This window comes from Arvicanthis niloticus, chromosome 2 (assembly GCF_011762505.2).
Source record: "Arvicanthis niloticus isolate mArvNil1 chromosome 2, mArvNil1.pat.X, whole genome shotgun sequence".
NCBI classification, from domain to species: Eukaryota; Metazoa; Chordata; class Mammalia; order Rodentia; family Muridae; genus Arvicanthis; species Arvicanthis niloticus.
Genome location: NC_047659.1, coordinates 28,712,128 through 28,720,170, shown reverse-complemented (window position 1 = coordinate 28,720,170; position 8,043 = coordinate 28,712,128).

The following is an 8,043-nucleotide window of genomic DNA, read 5'->3' as shown; positions in this document are numbered from 1 at the left end:
GGGAGTGAGCTAAGAGAATGTGATGCATATTGACAAAGCTATATTAAAAAATAAGCAGAACAGTCGAAAGGTTCCAATATTTATTTTTTCACTTCCTGTCAATGTTGATTTTTATTTCAAATTTTTTCTCTATTATTTCAGAAAGAGAGTCATTCCTTTGAAATTCCACAGTATGTGTGTATTGATCACAGCACGGTTGGCACAAACACACATTTCTGAAAGTCCTTGTTTACACTGCTGGGCCTCACTTATTGGCAATGTTCTCATTTTGCAGATGTGGACTGGTCGGGGGAGATAAAGTTGGCGTAGTTGAGGAAGATTATTACTTGAATTATTCCCTGCGGCATTAACTATCTTTGCATGAGCTCTCCATTTGCATATTGCCTCTGGGGAGTCATGTTTGACCCATTCTGTGTGGACCATCTGGGAGGAAGCTTCATTAGTCAGTTATTGAGTAACTGAAAAGTGTGCAGAGACTGAGAGCAAAGGAACGTGGAAATAGATTAACTCTGAATCTCCACTAATCTGACCCAGACGGAAGACTATTTCTACATAGATGTACAGTGAGCCTGCTGTTAGAAATGTAGTGCCCTGTCTTCTGAGTTGTTTTCCTCATCCTTACCTACAACACAATGCATATATACATATCACACACACACACACACACACACACACACACACACACACACACGAGATCCCTAGGTTCTGCCGATGCTTCCAAATATTAATACTACAAATATAATAAGGTTATATTTGGAAATGAATAACTATAGGTATTGTGCCATAAGTTCACCGCCTTGTCTACATGTTACCTTGTACATACTAAAGTCTCATTTTCAGTGGGTATTACAGATATTTGTAAAAAAACATATTTTACTGAAATCTACCTTGTTACTTAATCCAGTAAAATGTAAGAATGACTTACAAGGAAGATTTGATGAAAAACCACAGTTGTGACTAATAACATCAAAACCTGTAGGAACGTCTGTGAAATTTTATGAGAAAAGATGGAAATATTTGTTTTAAGTCTTCCTTATTCCAATAACTGTTGGTGTCCTTTCTCTCTTTAGGTGTTACTGTGCAGGTATGATATCTGTATTGCTTTTAGATATACTTACATGTCCAGCCTCAGAGTCTTGGATTTTTATCTTGAAAACGTTTTATGACTGGTGAATATTTATTGAAAATGAATATTTATATGAAAATGTTTGCATTTTATTTTTATAGTGTTGGGGATTGAATTTCTGATCTTGTATATGCCACTCAAGTGCTGTATCACTGAGCTATACCATTAGTCTGAAGGACAATAGTGGTCTTTCTGTTTCAGTCTACTAATGCTTCCTATTCTGCTGCTAACGGTGTTGCAGGGAATTGCCGAATGCAGGTCCATAGTCACACCAGGCAGTTTCTGGAGTTTTTCTTGATCATCTCATGGGTCCTTTTATGAGCTTCTCTTCTTACCAAGGCACAAAAATCTAAACCACTTGAGGTCCTAAATCTTAGGATCATTTGAAACACTTCAATATCTATACATTATGTACCTTGAGGTAAAACTACTAAGGTCCTGATATCATTTTTATTTGTTACTCTTTTCATATTAGGTTTTTTGTTTGTTTTCTTGCCCTTTTCTGTGAGATGAATCACTGCCTACTCTAGTCTTGCTGTTGACTTCCTGTTTTTATTGGAGGTGGCTCCAACCTCCCTGTAGGATAGTCACAGCAGACCAGCTTCAGAGCATAACACTACTGCATTTCCCAGCAGGAAGTGCAACTGCTTGCCTAGTGACAGGACTGAGCTATTGACATTTAAGCACTCAAAGGCAGTAAGACCCAGAAGTCCTCAAGTGCACAGGCTCATGTGTACCGTGTGATACCGGCCTTAGCTATTTCTGTCAGTTTCTCTTGATCATCTTGTCACTAAAACAAAGATGAGCTCACTTGACATTCTACTTCTGATTACCATTTGGTTGCTTTGCAAGTAGATTCTATTCTTTTGATGGAACCTGGAACAATCCTACCTTTACGAACTCTGGAAGCAGAGGTGACACAATGTTATCAATATTTGGATCTTTTCTTCTATCTGGTCAAACTTTGACTGCATTTGGTTCAATACTCCCTTAGAAATGCACCTTGATGGAGTTGCCCCTCCTTTGTTTTGTCTTCCTGTTCCTACATTGGATGCAAACCCCTCACCATCTCCTCTGAAATTACATCTATGTATACCACATCCTTGCCTTTATCCTACCTCCAGGATAACATCTTATCCTCTCCCACCTTCATCTTGATTCTTTTTATTTTCATTAAATTAAATCTTACATCTGTTCAACTTGTAGCCTACTTACATCTCCTTCATGAATTCTTCAATAATAAAATCTTCATTCCATACATTTTCCTATTCCAAAAAGCTACGGGAATATAAAATATATAGACACTTTCAACTTTCTATATTTATTTGGCCCCTTTATAGAGACATTAATGTGGCATGACATCAGGGAAGTGGAAGCCATTAAGTGGCAGCGCACATAAGTGTCACGTGATTCCTCATGTCTTTTTAGTCAGCTGTCCTTAAAGTATAATCTGTAACTCCATGCTATCAAATGCTGTTGTGATTCTAATAAGAATAAAAGGGATGACACAAATAACTATTATGTACTTTATGACAATTTTAATAGCAGTTCTAAATTTGTAGAAGAAGTAAAAGGAAGGCATAGTATAGGCATAACCCTCCACATTGTTAATACTGCTCACTTGAATCTGTATTGGCAAGTCTCAATTACCAAAAGTCCATAGTTTATGATAGAATCCATCCATTCTTGGCATCATTCATTTAATATTTCTTAAAAATGCATAATGACATGTATTTATCTTTTTTAGTCTCATCTAGAATATTTTTTTACTGGAGAGTTAGAAGCCTAAAACAGGAACTCAAAGTTGTTCAGAAACTTCTGACTCAGTATACCCATTGAGCACACGTGCCTGACGAGCAAGGCAACACTGTATGGGAGCACCTTCAGGGAGAGCTGGAAGACCCCTGATGGGAAGGCTCACATGTTGAAGGACATCTTCCATTATTTGGCTTTGAAACTACAAAGAACAAATTGACAGATAAACTTACATTGCCTAAAATTCCCCCTTTTGTCATTAAAGAATTCCCCCCACCCTCAACCCCCACCATGTCTGGCTGCACAGTCCCCACAAAAATGGGAGGGCTTCCACCCTTCATTGTCCAACCAAGGACAATCTGCTTCCATGGAGATCAGTCTCTTCCTTTTATTTTCACACTGCCTCCATCAGTTCTCAGCTAACATATACTGCCATGAAACCCCCCAGTTTTCTAACTTGCTTCTCCCTCTACCCAACTTTAGCAAACCTAATTTTTTTACTGTCACCACAGTTTGGGCTTTTTGGGGACATCATATAATTGAAACACAGATCCTCAGAAGGTTAGCTTCTTTCACTTAATATTATGACTTTAAGGTTCTTCCACATCTTTCAATGACTTCATTTTTAGCACTGCATGGATGTGCCACAGTATGTCCATTCACCTATTGGCAAGCATCTTGGTTGCTACCGAGCTTTAGCAATTATGAATAAAAGCACTGCAAGCATCAGAGTAGAAGCTTTATGTAAACACCCAGTGTCTTAGTTATTTTTCTATTGTTGTTATAGAATACCATGTGACATGTAGTGATATCTCATGGTTGTTTTAACTTGTAGTTCCTTGATTATGTGACATGAAGTATCTACACTAAAATTTAACTGCAGTTGTTAAAATGAGGATCTGAGTTTGGTGTCCAAACTCAGATTCATGACAAAAGTCAGCCATGGTTGTAGACACTTGTACATCCAGCACTGGGGAGACAGTTTATAGTCGGATCTCTGGGATCACTGACAACTAGTTTAATGTAGTTTGTGATCCCAATCTTGTTCTTAATCCCTGAGTTCCAAAGAACCCTGTCTCAACAAAACAAGGTGGATGGCTTCTGGGGAGTTAAAAGAAAATTTTATGGGTCCCATGAAAAACATATATAAAAGAAAAGGGCCTTATAGATTCTTTCTCCCTAACCTGAGTAGCTAAAGTCGCCACTCTGGTTTGCCAACCAGAGGCCAGTTAATCCGTAAACAAAGAATGCAGAGTTACAGGACAGTGGGCTACTGAGTCATCCCAGGAATGAAGATAAGAGATAAACATCCGCCTGCAGGAACTGCTCCCCACCCCCATGGACCAGTTTGGCCAGATGTTCAAAAATTGGAAAACAACCAATCTTGTGCACCCTCATGAAAGTTTCTCCTTTTCCCCACCCCGAGCTTATATTAACCCTAAACCCCGGAGCCACGAGGTCGATGCCCGTCTCCTACATTGAGACACGTGTCGGCCCGGAATGTTCCGCCATTAAACTACCTCGTGTTCTTGCAGCAAGTTGGTCTTCCGTGTGTCCTTTGGGTGCGCACCATCCTGTGACTCGAGTGGGGTCCCCTTTGGGGGCTTCCCGAGCCTTACAGAGTGACACCTGGGGTTGATCTTTGGGGTTAAAATCTAGGCCCCACATGCAGGTACACACTTGCGCACCAAAAAAATTCTTTGTATATTTTGGATAGCACTTTTTTCTTAACCACACTTGCCTTTGCCAGATATTTTCTTCTAGTTTGCAAGCTGTGTTCTCAGTCTCTTGATGTTAGCTTTCACAGAACAGAAAGTTTCTTAACTTCAATAAAGTTCACTCATTAATTCTTTCTTTCATGGATCATGCATTTGATGTTGTATATAAAAAGTCATCACCATTCTCAGGGTCCCCAGGCTTGCTCCTGTGTCACACTGAGCCTTGTTTTAAAGGCTTCTCTGGAAGACTTGCCACAAGCTGTTGTGACTTCTGCCAGGTAGACTGGAAAATACCACTGAGAAGGCATTCAGTGTAAGGATTCTGTAGCAGAGAGGAAGGGAGGATGCTCGCTGTGGGGGTGCTCTAGGTCACTGTGCATCATGCATATGCATGAGGCTTTCATTCCCCTTGTAGCTTTAGGGAGATTTCAGAGCACCTGCCTTGGCCTCCGGAGCTTTAATGTGAGTGATGTAACATCTGAGAACTCTGGATATATTTTGTCAGCAGAGAAAGAGCATTTTCTAATTTGCTTCATGTTCCCTTTTCTTGCCCTCTGATTTTTTTTTAAAATATAAAGCTTTTAAAATATACAAAGATAAAAATAAATGAAAAGCCTGTTCATTTACCAACACCATATTTTGTTCATCTGGCTTTTACAACAAACATCTCATAAATATTCCTCAGTATGGCTAACACTTCCTGAGTCTGTATTCTGAAAGTTTTTCTGTGTTCATTTTAAATTTGCAAATTTAGGGGCAGATTAATGCAGTGGTTGGCTAATGCAAGTGAAACGCTCCATGTTCTTAGAATTTCAAGAAAGGATGTTTGATGGGAGTTTGCTATTCTTTGCCACGCTGTTTGGTTGGTCATTAAAAGCCTATCTGCTTCAACCAAGGCATGTTTCCTGCCTTTGTCAGACACACAACAAATATCTCTTTGTTTACTGATCATAGCTCTAATATTTTCCTGTCAGATGAATCCACCAACTTGATAATCAGAGACATAGTCACATTCGCAGTATCTACAAACCCAGAGGGGCACACACAGACTGCCCAGGAACATTTGCTCTCTGGTCTTGGTTGTGCTGTTGCCACAGTGACCAAACTGCTGCTTTCTCTGTATCTCATTCATCATGGGGGAAGAGAAATTCTCAAGGTGATGGGTCTTCTACACAACTGACACTGCAACTCTTTGCTTTTCTATTCATGCTTTACTCTCCTGTGCTTAGACCCTAGGAGGACTTTTCATTGTGAATATTTAGGTAGGTGGGGAATGGATAGATGAAATTTTATACCCTGATGATTAATTACAGATTGGAGAGCAAACCGATCTGTAATTATGATTTCTTCCTGGATTTTGACATCCATTTATACTTTGATTGGAGCCAGTGTCAGGAAACCTCGTTGCTGCATCTGCCACAAAGGGAACATGGGAACTTGATGTTACACACACACAGCAATTTGAAAGTAGCAATTAAAATGAAATTGCATTAGTCCGACTCTTTGATAAAATTTAAGTTGATATCTGTGTATAATCGAATGACAAGTTGTTCTGAACCTGAAGGCTCAGCAATTCTTTATCACCCACTAAACAGTGTCTATAAAATAGCAATGAGTAGGCGTTAATCAGGACTACCACACACAGAAATGACACACGACCTTCTCCAGGGAAGTGGTGTAGCTACATGAGAACAGGTTAAGAGTTAATATATTTCCATATTTGCAGATCTCTGTCTTATTAATGAGAAGGCAATATCAGTTGCTCCAAACCTCAGTTTTGAGGAAAATATAAGCTTTCTGTCTTCTGATAGAATGCCTTAATTAACAGTAAAATACAGATTTAGTTTTCGGTTAAAAGGAAGCAAATAATATATTATTTATAGTATTACTTTTTATTTTGTTAAAAAAGTACACTATTAATATGTTCAAAGAACCACAGCCCTTTCTTTTATATTGTGTCTTTTAAAGAAGTAATTTGGGAGCTCCTCTTTGCTTCTCTTTGCCTCTGTATATATCATCTTATCTAATGTAACACCACTAAGACAAAGATTTTCTTTATGTCCACAACCACAAAATCAATAAATAACAGAGCTGTAGTAAAAATTTTCATTTTTGTGACTCAGGTTTTTATAATCCAATGAATGTTCTTTACATTAACTTGAAGAAACAAATCAACAAGGGAGAGTTTATATTTAGAGACAAAGTGTTGTATAAATTTTCTTTCTGAAAGAATTATAAGTAATTATTAGATTGCCAAGAATTTTGATAAAATTATTATTAAATATAATCTGCATTATGTTGGATGCCAATTTTATTTCCTTGCTCTGATTGTGAATCTTTGATGTCAACTTGACTGGAATCCAAATCCATTGAAAGGCTAGTTTGGCACTCCTGTGAGCAATGCCAATAATCTAATTCTTGATTAGATTGTTTAAACTGGGAAAACTTATCAGAAACGTAGGCCATGCCTTCCCTTGGCAACTCGGAGAAAAGGGATATAGAAGAAAAAACTTTGCCTTTTGCCTGTCTGCCTTCACTCTTGCTGGAAAGTTTACCTACCCTGTCGCTGCCACTGCTGTGTTCTTTTGCTTATAAGAGAACCATCCTCTTCAGGATTCCAAAGTAGAATGAAGACCAGAATCTCTCCAGGAATCCTTCAGGCCTTCATTGACAAACTGGACTGTTGAGACCTCATGGACTGAGCAATTTCTGTAATCTTGACCTCTGTGGTGTCACTGGGCTCCTGGATGGTAGTATGTAAACCAGTCTGATAGTCCCTTTGATACATATTAATTCTATTGCTTCTGTTTCTCTAAATATATGTGCTAACCAATTCCTTGAGCTGAGAATTCTGTTTGTGGGGGGAGGTCATCTATGTGGGTATAGGGAAGCTAAATTCAATTTCAAGGGTGGATCATATAACTCAGACTAAGCTTTCTGTTTATTTGATCAGAATGATTAGTTCTATAATTGTACACAGAGAAAATGTAACCCATGGTTACTAAGGCCTATTTTGAATGGTGTGTGTGGACTGCAGTTTCTAGAAGATAAAAATGAGAGAGGGGAAGGCGGAAGAAATGCAGAGGGAGAGAAGGAGGAAGGCAGAGAGAAGGAAGAGAAGAGAGAGAGGGATAAAGGCAGAGAGAGAGGGAAGAAGGCAGAGAGGAGGAAGGCAGAGGGAGAGAGATGAAGAGAGGGAGGGTGAGAGGTTTCAGACTTGTCTGTGGTCTTCATTTTGGTTATTAGTCTGCACAGAGAAGTGACGTGCACAAAGCACATCATGGTGTGCTTCCTCTGAGGTTGGTTTTTTTTTTTTTTTTTTTTTTTTTTTTTTTTTTTTTTTTCATCACTACCACTCTGGCAGTGAGTGAGAGAGGGGCTCTCCCATCAGCATGAACCAGGACTAGAGAGTGTGAACAAGCACACAGCCAAAATGCACACTAG